The sequence below is a fragment of the Peromyscus eremicus genome, chromosome 19 (genome assembly GCF_949786415.1).
Source record: "Peromyscus eremicus chromosome 19, PerEre_H2_v1, whole genome shotgun sequence".
NCBI classification, from domain to species: Eukaryota; Metazoa; Chordata; class Mammalia; order Rodentia; family Cricetidae; genus Peromyscus; species Peromyscus eremicus.
The window spans coordinates 15,601,168-15,615,913 of record NC_081435.1 but is presented as its reverse complement, the minus strand read 5'-3'; the positions used below and the strand labels follow the sequence as shown (position 1 = coordinate 15,615,913).

The 14,746-nt window shown below is 42.1% G+C and overlaps 1 pseudogene; it reads left to right on the top strand.

Moving 5' to 3' along the window:
• The first annotated feature begins 12,667 nt into the window (after positions 1–12,667).
• On the top strand, positions 12,668–13,079 carry LOC131896126 (COX assembly mitochondrial protein homolog; annotated as a pseudogene).
• The last annotated feature ends 1,667 nt before the right edge of the window (positions 13,080–14,746 follow it).

The window sequence follows — 14,746 nt, the reverse complement described above, 5'->3', positions numbered from 1 at the left end:
TGGGCCTCTTTACTTTCTCTGGCACTCTCTTCCTTGTCATGTGTTTGCTTAGGTGCCACGTGGCTGACTTCCAAGCTGGCTTAACTCAAACAGCTTGGCTTTTTACCCCTTCTCTTATCTGTTCTTCTTTGGTCAAATACTGAGCGCTGCTACAGCTTGCCTACCATAGGGTTTTGCTTTTAAACTCTAATAAAATTGTCCTCCAATTTCCATTTGAGTTTTCACCTAAGTGAAAGTGAAAGTTTTAAGAAAGTTTTCACTTTCATTATTTTATTAAGGAGACTAAGGCCCCTAAGAGGGGACCCTGATTTCCCAGCATTGTCTGGTGACTCACATTAGACTCCCCCAAAATTTTGGTAGCTCATTATAACCACCTGGAGACTCTGACAGCTACTATAATCTTCAGTTCCAAGTTCAGCACTAGCTGGATGAGATGTTTGATGGAGTCTCGGGTGAGATCAGACAAAGGATGCGGTAGCCTTTGGCTCTGGACTGCTCCTAAGTGTGACCCTGGACAATCCTTTGCTTTCCTACAAGCAAAAGGACAACTGTGGCCCAACCATGTAACTAACCATTGGCCCTTCTGTCAAAGCGCAGCTCTCCATCACCAAAGCCAAACCTGAATACTGTGATGGAAAAGCTCTCAAGTTATAGGGTTGAGTTTCCTCTGATTCTTCTTTCTTTTTTTTTTAACCTTCCTAAAAAAAAAAAAAAAAAAAAAGTAGTCAAGAGGGCTGTCCGGCAGCTCAGCATCTCCATTAGAATTCAGAGTATTCCACGGTAATTACAAAACAGCTGTAATGGAAAATTGGTAGTCAAACCCATTTTCCAGCGACTAGAACGGTGAATGGGCTCCATTATGTTCCTAATTCTCATTAACTTAATTTGCATAGGAAACAATGAAGGAATACATAATGAAGTACAGTGGGCCAGCAGCCCAGCCCTCACCCCCACAATGCTGGGTTCAACACTTAGTGACCTACCCCCACAGAGAGGGAGAAACTAAGAGCTCCTGTGGACTGGGCCCAGCTCAGGTGACCTGGGGCTGCCAGCCTGAGGCAGTCCTTGACAGAACACAAAGGAGGGAGACCGCTTGCCAGTCACTTGTTCAGGATCTCTTTGCCTCAGCACAGGCCATGTAAGCTGTGTTTCCCTTCCCTATCCCTGCTTTGGGTAAGGCTGAAGAACTGGAGCAGAAGAAAAAAGAACTTGCTTTTAGGTAAGTAACTCCAAGCCTGGCTGTGTGTGCATGCATGCTTCTTCCTACAAATCTGACTTTAATTACAATTGGTCCTGGCAAAAAGAATGAGATCAGCAGCTGGGAGCTGGGTGAGGTTGGGATGCAGAAGTGAGCCAGAGCTAAGTCCTGGGCTCCCTTAAGGAAATGGGGAGAGCAGGACAGTTTTTGACTCCCTAAGTAGTGGGGATCAAGTCAGATAAGTTTTCTGTGGTAGAACAGACAGAGTTCAAGAAGCCACCAAAGCTCAAGCTTAACAGCCATGTTAACTCCTGACTCCATCTAGCCACTGTGAGTGCAGTGGGAAACCAGGAGTTGCTTGTATTCCTTAACAAAATTCTATCACTTCTCTCAATGAAAACGACGCATTCATCTCACAGTTTGGAGCATCTGTGATGTTTCAGACACTAGCCTGCATGGTCTCAATGACTCCTGATAGCAAAACTGCAGGGTAAGAATGATTCCAATTTTGCTAATGGGGAAAATGAGGCTCAAACAGTATGTCAGGTTAAGAATTCTTGATATACTAAGATGGCAACACTAAAGCTGAAACTACTCTTAAACTACCCATGAAATGGCTCTTTTAATTAGGCCAATGCCCCCGCTTGCCTACTTCGTGGCACACATAGGAATCATGATGTTTATGTGGTACTCATATTAAAGGGAGGGGAACTTAATGAAAGCTTCAGCCCCTGGTGGGCACAGAGGGGTCAATGTTTCAGCCCTCAGTGGAAAAAGGAATAATCAATGCTTCAGCCCCCAGTGAGTAAGGGAATCAATGCTTCAGCCCTCCATGGGTAAGATGATCAATATTTCGAGCCATGTGGATTGAAAACCCCAAGTCTACTCCATAAAGAAACATCTACTCTGTAAAGAAACATGGTGATCCCTTTGGTAAGATAATCCAAGAGCTTTCAGGAAGGCAGCCATATTGCAACAGCATCCCAACTGTGTATCACTTGAGCAAACAGAAATGAGTTCCCACTCCTGGTTTGGGTTACTCATTGTCCTCTGCATATTCCTCTTCTCAAACGTGTTATCTGTGGGTGATGCATGCCCTTCCTTCCTTACCAAATGCAATGTCAGAAACATTGAACTTGAAGTAAGACCTGGACATGACTCCTAAACCTCCTACTTCATAGTTCAACGTCCTTGTGCAGTTCACTTCAAGGGAGCTGAAGCAGATGACCTTTCTTTAAAAGTTCTCTGAATGTGTCCCTCATAGTTCTTCTTCCTGGAGTGGGACTAAGCCAATGCTGTCCAACATGATATAAGCAAGAAAGGAAAGGTGGAGTAAATAAAACCAACCTTTTAGCATAGCTAACCTATATCAACTGCATCACCACTAGTGCAATCACTGGCAATTTTCCAAGAGCCTACTAAATATATGGCTCACAATCCCTATAACAGCACAGTGACATGGACTTTGTTTGTCATCACTGTTAGATTGAGGACCTTTCATGACAAAAGGTTTAAGCCAAATGGAACAGTGCAGTACCACCATGAAACATAACCACACATTCCAGGACCCTCAGTATTCTAGAGGCTGAGGCACAAACATGTTGAATTTGAGGGCAGCCTGAATTAATGTGACCTGTGGGTTCAGCTCACCTTACCTCAAGAATAAGCACTATGTTAGCTACTTGTGGCTGTGACAAAAGACCCAATTAAAACAATCTAAGGCAGGAAGCAAGGGTTTATTTTGTCTCACAGTTTAATAAAGGATAAGATATCATCCTGAGGAAAAGGTATGACACCAGGAAACTGACCAGCAACTGGTCACATTGCAACCAGTCAGGAATCAGAGAGAAATTAATGCCAATGCTCAGCTCACTTTTTATTCATTCTCAGACCCAAGTCCACAGAGTGGTGCCCTCGCCCCCATCTCCCACATTCTGGAGGAGTCTTCTCCCCGTGGACACACCCAGCTGACTAGTTCCTAAGTAATTCTAAGTGTAGTCAAGCTGGCAATAAAGATTAAACATCACTAACCTCTTCATTTATTTGCAAAAAGTAAAATAAAATAAATTAAAAAAATAAATAAAGACACTCCTGTGTCTCAGTTCACAAAGTCACTTCAGCATTTCAGTGAATGTATTTAGGAATCTGGATATCTCACCTTCCATTTGCTCCCCAACATCATCCTCAGAGAGGCATCCTGTATCCTAGAGACCTGGAGGGAGTTGAAGCAGAACCCTTGATTAAATTGGCCAATTGGATTAGCTCGTACCTATGCATCAAAGAGACAAAACATCCACTTGAGAAGCAGTATGCTGATCCCTGTGTGGAAACAACCAGTCTGCACTCCAGAGAAAGCACCTCCCTTTCCCTGAAGCCAGTACTCAGTAAGTGTTCCTTGACTCATGAATTAGCTTATTGCATTTACAGTACTCTAGATTATTTACTAAGTACCTATTACGTGTCATCATCGGAGTTACATTGAATTTTGCCTTTCTCCAGTTTGTAAAATGCATTCTGACTTTTAAATTAAGTCTTTGTGCTGTTCTCAAACACACTCGACTATGATTAGGCACCGAGAGATGTCCATCCTGGATTCTAAACTCACAGTTAGCAGTAGGGTGAGGGGAAGCAAGGAGACCAAGAGATCAAGTCCAATTGTCTAGAGTTCTAATGCCCTCCTGAGCCTAAAGACAAACACCCATTGGCCTATTTAACCAAGTATCTGTTCCAAATCAACTCCCGCTCTCAATTTAGTCATCTTAAAGGTTCTTCAAACCTGGCACCTCATTTCAACATGGGAGAGTGCAAAGCTAAAGATGTGCAAAGAAGATTCACAGCTAGTTTATTTGTTCCTTACCTAAGTCTGCTCAATGGCACTTATATGCCAAGAAAACCCACTTGTGGCTGAAGTTTTCTGCACTGAGCTGCAGGCACTCAGTGTTCCCTCAGTGAAAGGCCTCTTTCTGAGTTATGGGGAACCAGCACCACACCACACAGCTCTGCCAACTACATCACTTTTAGATTCTGGGCTTTGAAACTAAATAAAAATTGATATGTGTGTAATCACATTTGTTTAATTAAAGTAACACATCTGTGCAGTAAATATTCCAGCACGAGCTGGTCAATAGCAAATCCTCAGCATGTACGGTAATAATTGACTAATGTAATTAAATGCATGTCAGAGTTTTAAAAGAAAATATAATGAGATTTCATCATTTTATATGTACAGGTAATTAGTTCTTAGGAATGTGAGTAAAAGCAAATTATCTACAGATTTGAACTATCAGCAGATAATTCAAATGACCTAGTTTGAGAGAGAAAGCGGTATCTAAAAGCCAGAGAAATTCAAACCAAAATAAATGCCTTCCACTACTGAATCTCTAAGCTCTAGTAACAAATCACATGCTTGCTTTTGTTCAAACTGTTTCCACCAAGCTTTCCTTGTGGGCGACATGAACCACAGCAAATACACTGGGTCCGAGTTAGGTCTCTGCCACCTCCTGCTCCTTCTCCAGCTAAAAAGCATTCAGAAACGTTCTAGCACCGAGAGATTCTGTTAGTGGTTCTAGGGTACAAGCATCCACGTAAAACACGGAACAATTGCTGCATGCTTATAGTCTCAACACCATGGAGACAGAGACAAGAGGATCTCTGAGGTTTTCTGGCCAGCTAGTCCCACCTAATTGGTTAGTACCAGGTCCCAGTGAAAGACTCTGTCTCAGGAAACAGGGTGGACAGTGCCTGAGGAACAACTCCTGGGACTGAGGTATAGCCTCCACATGCATGTGGACACACATGCATTTTGTACTTATGTATACAAACACACACAGGCGCACATGCACGTACACTCATATACAAAATTCCAGTCATCTGAAGAGATATTTCATTTGTTTTATATTCAAGTAGACCCACCTCCTATAGCATCATTGAAGTTCCAGTTTACTCTAAGTATTAGCCTGCTGAAGTTGGATGTCTTGTGCAGAGAGAGAGATGGGAAGAGCGTTCCAAGAGTAGAGAATAATATGAACAGATGAAAAAAAAAAAAAAAACAGGAAACATGTGGGTTGTTTGGGAAGCAGCAAGGAGCTCAGTCTGACAGGAGAAGATTCCACTAGAATAGAGGAAGATGTGATTGTCAAAACAGGCAAGAATATGATGGACAGAAACTTGAATACCGGCCAAGGGGTTGAGTATCCCTCCCTAAAGGCAATACAGAGTTGCTGAAGATGCTGGCTTTTGTTACTTTACTAAATATCAACCATGCCAAATGCTTATAAAATCCCAACATTCAAATATAAACCAGCTGCTTACAGAATACACAATGGTCATCACCGAAAGTCAGGCCATTTGAGGTTAGGATCAGTCTTCGGCAGGATAGATCTACCAGGAAGCTTCTGCCACACATATGTGATGCTGCTTGGACTTCTCCCTCATCTCTAAACTACTTTAAGTGATAAAATTGGCTAGATTTCTGACATACCTTGGCAACCAGGGATATGGACTGTGTTTTCTATCCCATGTGAAACTTGCTGCCTTAACCAGACCAACAGTAAGCATGTACAGCATCAGTTCATATACTGTGCACATAATTTTAGAGTTTTCCTATGCAGGTACTAGGCATTTGATCTCACTGTTGCTGTTATTAGGCCCTGTCTCATGAAAAAGCAGTAACAGGACATGCTGTTCTCAGGTAGACATTCTACCTGTTGATACTGTTAATGGCTATACTCCTCTCCAGGTCACTATCACCCACTCCCGGGTTTGCGTCTCTCATCACCAGAGCCTATCTACTATGAAACAGTTTGTGACCAGGACTGAAGGTTAGTATGGCCCTATCATTAATTTAATAGCTACTGAATAATAGTTTCTACAAGGCAAACAAGGAGTACAAAATCAATAATGACAAACAGGAAGCCTATAAATTTAAAAAGACATATCTACTACTACTGAGGTATACTCACTTAGCAGATAACAAAACACTCACAAGGCTAGGTCTGTCTGCATTTAGTGATGGATAAGGAAAAAGCTTGTAAGGTTCCCTGCTTCCCTGGGTGACTATTAGCTGTTGATAGATGCTGAGAGGAGAGTGTTGCCACCACTAAAGCCCCCGTGCTCCTGTGGATAGCTCCACCTGCCCCCACCCCATGCCAATGCTGACTGCCCTGGTTAAACTCAATAAAATGTAAATGAAAAGATGTGGAAGTGGGAGGAGGACTTACAGAGAGAGAAAGGGGTGACAAGGGGGGAGGGGAATGGAAGAGAATACGGGTAGAATGTGACAGAACACATTATAAACCTGTATAAACATGTCAATGAATAAATTAAATTTTAAAGAATTGGAAATATCTGTGTATGAAACAATTTGAGAAATGTGGCCATTTGTGAGATATTTGGGCATAATGAACTTGTGTTAAGTTTTACGTGTGACTGAGTATCTTTCAACTTGTTACTCTTTCGAAACAGCCCTCACATTTTGCAGCTACAGCCTACCATGTACATGGATGATAGGGAATGGCAATGTCTGTTTGCTTGAAGGAAAAGCAGAAGAGGAAGGCCAGAGGAGTAAATCGGGTCATGATGAAACAAGAACCATGGTGTGATACTTGCTGGAGCTCACAAACAAGTACCTGAGCTGCAAGGTGCTGGGTTCCTGGCATTTGTGTGTATTGAAATTGTTCAGTTAAAAAAAAATGGTGCTGGTTCATGCAAGTTAGCAATCTTTCAAGTTTATGCTTAGAGCCTGAGTTTGGATTGAAGCAAGAGGCTTGAGTTCCATTTGTGAGCAGGGTTTACATTTATGATTTGTCAGGAATGGAGCTATGAAAGGCCAAAAAAAAAAAAAAGAGACCAGTAGTGATCAGAACAAGGAAGAAATGGTGTGATCGTGATTACAGAGTAACTTTGGGCCAGAGCTTAGGATCTGTTGGTAACTAGCTTTAGGGATTAGTTGGCCAAAATTTAGAAGAAATTGCCTCTAGCCAAAATAACAGGTCATTCGTTTTATAAATAAGATTGTCTGTGTCCTCAGGGAACTATATATTTGCAAAGCTAAAATTCTTATCTATGATCAAATGACAAGAAAGTTGGGTCAATCCCTATGATGGAGTAGGCTGATGTTAGGCTGAATCTGACTTGACATCGTGTCAGTGAACGAGGATATAGCATCTCAGTGATGCTGACATGCAGACATGGCTGACTTCAGGAGCTCTGTTTGTGGCTAGAATTTAGGAAATCCTTAGGTCAAGTCCCAGGTAGGTTAGGAGGGATTTCACTCTTCAAGCTAGCAGCATTTCCCATGGAAGGAGAAGCCATAAAATAGCCAGTGCCTAAGAGAAGTAGAGGCTACAACTTTTTATAATCATAATTAAACTCAGGGAAAGAGAGCACCCATTTTCACAGACTATTTTCTGGTCTTGTTTGCTGTTCAGTGTTCATGTGATACTGTGTAACTACACTATTAATGACACTTTTCTGGAGGAATACAAGAATTTCTCTCCTTCCTTTATTCATACCTTCTAAGTAACAACCTGTCTTTTGGGTCTTTGTTAGTGGTGGTGATTTGAGCCAGGGCCTTGCTGCAAGGACTCTACCACTGAGTATATTACACACTGAGTAATTAAAAGCAGCAAGCATCTGTGTCTCTTGGTTTTGAAGGATGAGAAACCTAAGATTGAGTTGCCAGCAGACCCAGCGTCTGGATGGATCCCACTTCCTCAGACATGGCACCTTCTCGTTCCATCCTCACTTAGACAAGAAGCATAGGAGCTCCATCTGGCTAGTTTTGTCAGGAGCATAAGCCCATTCACAAAGCAGAACCATTACAGTCTGATCACTTCTTAGAGGCCTTTGCATCTCAACATCATCACTTTAAGAATCAAAAATTCAACCTGAGATTCAAGAGATATAAGCATCCTTGATAAATAAGAACCCATGCTAGAGTCTGGGGCAAATAGTGACCACCCCATAGCACACCTTCCAGGCCATTTTCCCAGGAGTCCCGAGCATCCAAATCAACACTTTTCTCCATTTCCTCAAGCAAAGCAAGGCCAGGAAAGGAGCCTGAGAGGCCCGTCTGCCAGTGAACCTGGAAATTTGAAATATTGACAGTGTAAAGGAGAAAAGGTGCACAGATAACTTGTAAAAGTGGGTGTGGCACAGTAACAAGGGCTGTACTGGGGGTTCTGCCAAGATATAGGAATCTTAATCCTCAATCTTCCTTTCTATTTTTTTTAATACTTATTTATGTATGTTGTATGCCCTTATGCTTTTGTGGCATGCACTTTGTTGATGAAGCCATTTCTCCAGTGTCAAAGCTCTCCATTTTAAAAGGCAATTGTGTCCAGCTAAGTACCAGGACTTTCACATAAGGAAGAGAATAGTAGGGCGACTGCTTTGTTTTTGAAAGAGCAGGGATCCTGGCAAAGGAGAAGATGGAAGAATTAGGCTGCAGATGAGAACACATTTCCTAGCATTACTTGGGAAGATATTGCTAACCTTTCAGTTCTGATAACAAGTGGGAGTGACCAGGACTGCTATTGCTTTACAGATAGCATTGGTGTCTGTGAACACAGATGAAGATGCTGAAGATCTTCAAGATGGAGTGTGGTACTCACCAGGGGAAGAAAGAAAACTAGAACTAAAACCCATCGTCTTTATTCTTTTGTAACTATGACATGGTGAAACAAATCTCTCTCTCTCTCTCTCTCTCTCTCTCTCTCTCTCTCTCTCTCTCTCTCTCTCTCTCTCTTTCTCTCTCTCTCTCTCTCCTCTCTCTGTCTCTGTCTCTCTCTGTCTCTCTGTCTCTCTCTCCCTCTCTCTCTCTCTCTCTCTCTCTCTCTCTCTCTCTCTCTCTCTCTCTCTCTCTCTCTCTCTCTCTCACATTAAGAAAAGAGGGCAAAGGGAAGGCAGAAGGTCCAGAAGGTCGGTCAGGAGAAAATGATGGCCATAATGCCATAATAGATAGTCCTGACGCCTCGCTGAGAAGTTTTCAGTTGATTTGACAGTAAAGAAGATCCATTTTAACTCCTTGAACCAGGGCACAGACCATAAAAAGTGGTGTTTGGGAATGCTTAATCTTGCGGGGAGAATTGAAAGATGAAATCTCTAGGAGCAAAGCAGCCAAGCTTCAAGGATCAGGGTCAGCCACATTCCCTTCCTTGGCTACAAAGTCAAGAATAACAACTAGTTTCTTTGTCAATTTCTCCCTGCAGACATGTTTCCCAAGTTTAGGAAGGAGATGCAGTCACCACCTTTGGACATCTGTTTGGGACTGAAGGTGACCTCTTAACTAAAGAGAAAATTCTTGTAACAGACAATCACTGTGGGCACTCCCATGCCTTAAGGAGCCAGACTACCTTGGATGGGAGCTTGGAATTGATGCTGACTGTATCCTCCAACCCCCCACCTTTGTGAGGGTGACATTCAATTTTTTTAAAAGACATCAAGACCAGCCTTCTGCCTTTAAAAAGACCTACACTCCTGAAGAACGCTCAACTCTTGATGCTTGCCAAGGCTTTCTGCTATCCAGGGACTTGGCACTTGGCATTTTCTTTTCCTGGATGGCTCTTGTTCTCACTCTTTACAAACTGGCCTACTGTCTTCCTCGGGTACTTGTTGTGAATGCGTTTTAATCATAGAAGCTTTCTTAAATATTCCTTAAATGGATCACTTTGCTTTTCCTTCTCATCTTAACACCATGTTTATTTCCTATGTGAGTCTTACCACACTCTGATAATGTCGTGTGTTTGCTTGTTTTCTTGATGCTTCTATCCCAGCTTTAATGTTATACATAATTTCTCCTGTTGGATATCACAATGTACTTAGCTCAATATCTAGCACATAGTGGGTACTCAAGGAATACTGGGTAGATGGAAGGAAGTTTGGGTAGATGTATGGATGACAGATAAATGGAGGAACAGATGAGTGGGTGGATAGTAAATGGATAGAAGAGTGAAAATATTAAGTGTGTCAATGAAAGGCAGGTTCTGAGGTCAAATAGGTTTAGAAAGTATGCTCTTTTCCTTTCTTTTAGATCCACATGGCTTATTAGCATTTAGAATGGTATGAAAATAGCTCATTAAGAAAAAAAAAACCCACTTGATTTTCTTTACCGAGGATTTTCTAAACTTATTTTAACACAAATACTTCCTTCCCGTAGTTTACTTACTTAGTACCCTGCCAAAAAATTGCTCTCTGGAACCACAGGATGGGAAAACATCTCCTCCTTAACCATAGCTACAATGAACAGTAATTATTTTTTAAGTCTCTTTTCGATTGGAAGGTCTCTGAGCATATAGATTGAAATTCATTCATCATTGTATTTTTGTATGTAGCACGATACCGGACTTACAGAATACTTAGAAATGACTGGATACCTAAGAAGGGAGGGAGGGAGGGAGGGAGGGAGGGAGGAAAGAGGAGGTGCAGAGGGAGGCAATGCAGTTGAATTTAGTCAATGATACACACTTCAACTGACTTTGAGGAAAATAGTAAAATGTTATTGGTGACCTTAATATCACTCAGGATTGTGCAAGCCGTCTGAGCAAAGTTTAGATTAGTAACTGACCAATGGTAAGAATCGGGTTTAATTAACAATTAACATTTCCTTAGCTATCACCCCCAATACACAGTGTTCATATACAAAGCTCAGATCTCCCCTGGGACTGAAAATCCAATAATTTCTATAGTTAGAGAGTCTTAATAATGGTTAAATCTTAAACTTGCTTAAGAGTACTGATTCTGAAGTCAAATCCAGACTCCACCATTTACTAGCTGCATGGAAAAGGCATTTAAACATGCCAGACTCAGTTTCCTCCTCTGTGAGACGCCAAGTATAGTTACAGAGGTGTGAGTAGTGAATGAGATAAACATGCTATAGCATAGAATGACACCTGGCAGGAAGCAAATGAGCAGCAGGCCACTGGTATCTCATGGGTAAGGATGAGATACCATCCAAGTGATGACACCAGGAGCTTAACCATTTGTAGAACATCTGGGAAAATGCAGAACTTGGAAGCCAGTGTTCTGACTGTGGGATTTCAGAACCACAGATGGACAATTTCAGAGGAAGCAGCTTGTCAAAGTCTTACGCCAAGACTTGATCTTCCCTTCGAACACGTTGCGAGATGGCGTAGAATCCAGTTTCATCTAGCACTCATAGAGGCTCTCTACACCATGAAACTCGTGGAAAGCTGAAAATAAACACCTTTTGCTAGAGAAGACCCAGCTTCTTCCAGTCTGTTGGAATGCACTTAGAGCCAGCTCCGTCCCTCTCTTTCTTGCCGTCACATGATTGATTCATTCCTCTTTTCTCACTACCCTTTAAGGATTATTAACTATGAACACAGGTAACTCTCATATGCCCAAGTCTTTGAACACCAATTCATAAGAAGTACGACCTTTAATGACCCCAACTTGCAGTGCTGGCAGTGATCTAGAGGGTGCCTGGACTGGTCTACTCTGGTGACCAGTCTAGTGAATACCCTAACCGTCATCATAGAGCCTTTGTCCAGTGACTGATGGAGGTAGATGTAGAGATCCATGGCCAGGCACCAGGCTAAGCTCCGGGAATCCAATAGAGGAGAGAGAGGAGGTATTCTGCAGGTGGGAGACATCGAGACCATGATGGGAAGACATGCAGAGATGACTGGCCACACTAGTGGAAGTCCATGAACTATAGACTAGTGGCTGTGGAGCCCCCATGGGACTGGACTACGCCCTCTGGATATGGAATATGGTTATTTGGCTCGAACTGTTTGGGGGGCACCCAGGCAGGGGCATCGAGATCCATCTCTGGTGCATGGGCAGGCTTTGGGGAGCCCAGTGCCTGTGGTGTGACGCCTTACACAGCCTTGGTGCAGTGGGGAGGGGCTTGGACCTGCCTAGGCTCAGTGTGCCTGGCTCTGCTGACTCCCCATGGGAGACCTTGATTTGGGGGATGTGGAGTGGCTTGGGAGGGAGGGCTGGGGGTGGGAAGAGGGAGGAGGGGGGTCTATGGGTGGTATGTAGAGTGAGTAGAAAATTTCTTAATAAAGAAAAATGAAAGAAAAAGAAGTACAACCTTGGCTCAGGAACGGAATTAAGAAGTGGTGTATGGGATAAAAGAGTTGGTGCCTACTAGGAAAAAGCACAAAGGAAAGATTTTGCATAGGAAAGATTTTGATGTGAACTTGATGCAAGAATACTATCCAATTATTTTTTTCTGGAATAAAGATTTTTATTTCACAAAAAAATAATCAGTATTTTCATGATTAGGGTGAGCAAACATTGTTTCAGCCCATCATTTCTGGCTTATATTACAAGTGGTTTCCATAAGATGTGACTTTCTGAACTCACTATTGGCCTACATTGCTTGTGGGAAGTCTTTGTAGCCTCTTCTTAGTAGGAACTCTGGTTTTTCTGAATTCTTCACTTTCCTTGAGATATTCCAGTTTGCGTTCTTCATAGCTGGTTTCTTCTCGACCCTCCAAGATGATGCTGGACCCGACAGAGCAGCATCTCAGACGTGGAAAAAGATGTTCTGATCCCAAAAATAATGAGAGAAAAAGCCAGATAGAGGTGTTCTGAGCAAGTTGAAGATTTTACCAGATGTTGAAAGGACTCTGGAATCCTTATTGTCGTAAAATTCCAGAAAGAAAATTCTGCATTGAAAGACTGTCTGACTGCTTACTATAATGATCCAGCCTTCTATGAAGATTGCAACCTGCTATTATTTTTTAAAGAATTTGTTTTCAGAACAAATATGAGTCTCCCTTCTGACATCAAACATGCTCCAGTTAGGGCCCCAGCAGAAGACTTAGTTGCTCAAAGGACAGAAAGGTCTACAGAGAGTAATAAACCCACCCTGTCCTTGAACACCCACCAGTTAAATCAATTCAAATAGCCTTTACCTCTCTTTCAAATACACTCTAAATTCATTTTGATAATCCTAGACTCTTAGAGGAGAGGAAGACTTCCTCTTGAAACCAATGCTTTTGACAGATGGCTGTACAAGCTTGAAATGGAGGGAGCGGGTTCAAGAGCTGCATGCTACACCTCTAATCTTCAGACAGTTGGTAGTTGTGTCAAACTGAAATCTGCTTCACTGTAACTTCTATCTGTTCCTTCAAATACACCATGTGGAGTGACACAGGACAGGTCTGCTCCCTTCCATTCCATGTCCTTTCATTCATGACCTCTACCTCCCATCATCTTGCCACTAAACACCCCTTTTTCTTTAAACATTCCCTACAAGCTATGGTTCCTTTATCCTTTATGATACAAGTGTCCTCCCTATGAAGCCACTGTTTGGGTTTTATCTATCTTAAAATGTTACTTCCACGACGAAGGAACTCACTGATAATACACTCAGCTACATCATATCCTATGCTTGCATCCTGGGACAAGTTAACTCTCAGAGTCTGTGGTTGGTATAAAATAGATGGTGGTCACAGTAAGTGCCGGTACTACTTATATTATTGGCTATTATGATCAAGGACTACATGACTAGTTTATAATTTTCAGTAGCTGCCCATGCTTCCAATTTATGATAAATCTGGAAAAACACAATTTTCCTACAAAGTCTTGTGTAGATAAAATTTCTCCTATTTTTTTTATTTATGAAACCTTAATTTGAACCCAAATTCAAGATTTGTATGTATTCATGTGTATCCTGTCTCATTGCTCCAACTTGTAAACATCATTCTTCATGGGTTATAAAGCAAAGACCTTCTCTTGACCCCAAACTACAGACCTTGACAACAAGTGGGGTCTAGAAGCTTTTGTAACATAAGCTAGACACTGACACAGTTGAAGCCGTGTTCCATCATTTGGGATTTAATATAGAGGTTCACTCAGCAAGTTAAATGCATTCATTGAATGCCTCCTCTGTGAGAACTATCTTCAGCTACAAACAATGAAACAGACAAGACCTCAAAGATCACTGAGCATACATTCCATAGGGGGATATTGTCAAGCAGGATAGCTGCCTACCACACAATTATAGAATGTGGTAAGTGTTAAAATGAAATAAGAAGGACAACAAATGGGAATGGCTGTAGATGAGAAGAGAACAGATCAACTAAGGGGATCCATCAGATATCCACCCCTAGAGCAAGAGAAAGAACTCCTGGATACATGCAGAAGTCTCCACTTTCTCCAGCCTGTTCATTTCTTTGTTCTTTTGAAAGCATGAATACCACCATTATGTATATCATACAAGTTGGTAAATTGCTCTGTCTCCCAAACTCCTAAAAGTTTGGCTCAGGTTTCTACCCACAGCAAGTTCCCTGGGCTCATGAGACAGCTTCCCCTGCAGTTGCCAAGAATGACAGCAGTTTAGTGTGGTAATCTGAAAATCACACACTCTTCAGAAGTTATGGGAGCAATTAAAATGGGAAAACATGTTCTCACTAAATTGACTCACTTGGGAACCAAAATCTTATGGGATCCCTAAGAAACTGGGCACAGAAGGTGTATTAGGTGGGAGAATTCTAGAGTCTGTTCTCTTGAGTTCAAACTAGGGAGGCCCCACATTCATTCTTTGCTTCTCACTGCCTCAATGGCATAGCA